This window comes from Eleutherodactylus coqui, chromosome 6 (genome assembly GCF_035609145.1).
Source record: "Eleutherodactylus coqui strain aEleCoq1 chromosome 6, aEleCoq1.hap1, whole genome shotgun sequence".
Taxonomy (NCBI): Eukaryota; Metazoa; Chordata; class Amphibia; order Anura; family Eleutherodactylidae; genus Eleutherodactylus; species Eleutherodactylus coqui.
Window position 1 is genome coordinate 128,863,111 of NC_089842.1, and position 3,237 is coordinate 128,866,347.

At 41.8% G+C, this 3,237-nt stretch overlaps 1 pseudogene; it reads right to left on the reverse strand.

Moving 5' to 3' along the window:
• Positions 1-1,312: 1,312 nt before the first annotated feature.
• LOC136631454 (ubiquitin-conjugating enzyme E2 B pseudogene) lies at positions 1,313-1,769 on the reverse strand (annotated as a pseudogene).
• Between the last annotated feature and the right edge of the window lie 1,468 nt (positions 1,770-3,237).

A 3,237-nucleotide genomic window follows, 5' to 3' on the forward strand; every position in this document is an offset into this window, starting at 1 on the left:
TCAGGTGTCTAATAATTACTTTTGGTATGACAGTATATGATTGCGACAGCTGCCATCTTATATGGTAGACAGGCCTCAAGGCCTCCTCAGGTACCAGGGCCGAGGTGTAATTGCTACTTCCCCACTTTCATAGTTATGCCTCTGCCAGCCCCAATAACTGAGAAGGAATTGGATCCAAACTCATGTTGACCACATCCCTATTTTCCATGAACAAGGTCATTCTGGAATAGGCTCCTCTGCCCCAAGAGATGCTGGCTTCTGAGAAGGAAGTTGCGATGTCTAAACCCAAAACAAAAAAGCAGGGTCCATTTTGATTTTTCCTTTTTTTTTAATTATTTAACTCTATTGTGAGTAATTTAACAGCTTACTTTAAAATATTTAAAAGGAAAAATATGAGAAAACAAATCTGCAAGTGCTCTCCTTGTATAAAAAAGGGCCACAGAACTGAAGCATTCAGACTTCTTAAAGGGGTTTTGTCATAAATTTTTTTTTATCTAAACTTACCTATTCCTTCCCTGTCTGTCTCCTTATCACATCTTCTCCTGGTTGAGCTTCTCCAGTGCCCCAGGTCAGCTGACTGCAGGTTGGGCCCAGCTTATGAGGGCTGCTTATCACAAATTCCTTCCGGCTGGGTCAGTGAAGGTCACATCCTTGTGCTGTAGCTTCACTGCCTAGGAAGGAATTGTAATCTATTTAAGAGACAGCTCGCATGAGCAATCTCTGAAGAAGATAGGCAGTCCTCCTGCTGACCTGTGAGCTGTGACATAACATACATTGGAAGACTGCCAACCAAATGTACATAACCTCACAGGAAGGAGAAGAATCAGGCAAGTGGAGGTGATGTGACACCCTGGACTGCAGGAGACAGGAGAAGATAAGGGAGGTGAAGATCTGGTAAGTAGAATGATGGGAGAGGAATAGATAAGTATAGCATTTTTCTTTTTTAGCGACAGAACCCCTTTAAGGAAAAGAAAGTGCACAAATTTGTAAAATGTGTATTTGCATGAAAACTCCATACCAACATTATACATTAAGGTTGGGGGTGATACAAACAGGATATATTACAAATGTAGCAACAACTTATTTTCAAACCATGCACAATATGCAATCAAAAATACACTAAGATACACAAGCTTTCACACTTTCCAAACAGGAGTATAATGGGGCTGGTAAACCAAGAGGATTTTCTGTGTTTGTCATCAACTTATGCAAATCTTTAAAACTTGAGGCATTAGTAATAGTTCTCAATTCTGTCTCTTATGATGGTGAAATGTACACAAAGAAGACCCAACGAAGAGTAGCAGAGAAGAGCCTAGGAATCGTTCCAGCTCTGCTCCACAATGGCAGATACCCTCTTTTCATATTCACGTTTGTTTTCCTGATAAAGTTGTGCTGCTTGACTGTTTGCAGGACTGTTTGGATTTGGTTCATCAAGTAGAGACTGAATTGATGTTAATATGGAAGAAACATTGTAAGTTGGGCTCCAGCGATTCTGAAGGATGTCTAAACATGTGCTTCCATCAGCATAAACATTAGGATGAAACATTTTTGAGACAAATCTTACAGTTGGAGGTTTATTTGGATATTCTTCTGAAAATTCTATCACAAGTTTAAATGTACAATCCTCAAATGGTGTTCCTTCTGGCCCAAATAACTCCATTCCAGACCATAATATTGTTCTCAGACGGCGCTCCACTGACTCCAACTGGGGGATCTTCTTGTAACCTCTTGAAGTCCCTCATGAGCCTCCTCCTGGCCGGGGTGGACATGGCCTCCGCTCTCAGCCTTACTACAAACAAGCTGGATGACGTCTCAGATTTTTCTTTTTTTTAACTGCGTCCTCTACTAGTTCTAAAAAAGGCAATTAAGCTCACTATTATTGAGTAAATAAAGCTTAATTAGTGTATAATAAAAGCTCTGCAATTGAGTTATAATTCTTCAACAAGTTAAGGCCCATTTACACCAGCAGATGATCGCTCAAAGATTGCTCAAACGACAGTTTGAGTGACAGCTTTGAGCAATTATTTTGCATAAACTGTTAAGTAACTACTCAGATACTTAAGAGCAATTAAGCGTGCAAATAAAGCCTTCCCTGAATGTAGTTAATAGCCCAAGGGCTATTATCTGCGCTCAGATCCTTTGTTCTCCACAGGGAAACAATACTATCAGCACTCCCCGTGGAGAACTTCTGATAAAATTAGGTTAGACTAAATTTAACAATTAGCTAAAGGCCCATTTAGACGCAATGATTATCGCTCAAAATTCGCCCAAAAGCCATCTTTTGAGCGATGATCGCTGTGTGTAACCGCACTGACATTGTGCAGTTTTCATTATGCCATCGCTCATCGTCGTCTTTCAGCGTGCTGAAAGACAATGATGATCCTTATCAGGGATTGACAGCGGGATACAGCTGATACTATTGTTTCAGCTGTATCCCGCTCCCTGATAACAGGTGGGGTATGAAGAACAGAGCAGTCCAGCCAAGCTCTCTGTGCAGAAAACATCTGGATGCAGAAGACAAGCGGGAACACCCCTCTTGTCTTCTGCATCCTCCGCTCCAAGCGCTCGGCTGTATAACAGCTGGGCACTTGGAGCGGAGAACAGCTGGATGCAGAAGACAAGCTGGGACACCCCGCTTGTCTTCTGCATCCTGCGCTGCCAGCGCAAGGTGATCGCTCATCTTGAGTGATCATCTTGCGCTGTAAATGACACAACAATGATCGCTCAAAAGTCGCTTGAGCGAAATCTTTTGAGCGATTATTGTTGTATCTAAATGGGCCTTAAAAGTGCCCGAAAAGCGCACCATGGGCACGCGCTTAGATGCGCCGATGATCGCTAAAACAATCGCCGATTAGCGATTTTTTAGCAATTATCGGCTGGTGTAAATGGGTCTTTATACAAGTTAGCTGATCACACACAAGCGTATTATCATTGCAGATCGTTAACGCAACATGCAATGCCAATAGCCCATTGATTTCTATTGGGCCACTCAAACCTGCAAAAAAAGCACAGCATGTCCTATCTTGGCACATATTCCTTGCACATACATGCCAAGATATTGTATGAAGATTGGCGACACGCAGCTACTTACGAACATGTGAGCCCATAATCAACAAAAAATTTCAGCCTCTTTCATTTAGTTTGGTACAATGCATCAGTAAAATGTATCAATCTGGAGTTCTTCTGTTTATCTTTCAGAGGACTATCTAGAATGGATACAAGTTTAGCAAACCCTCA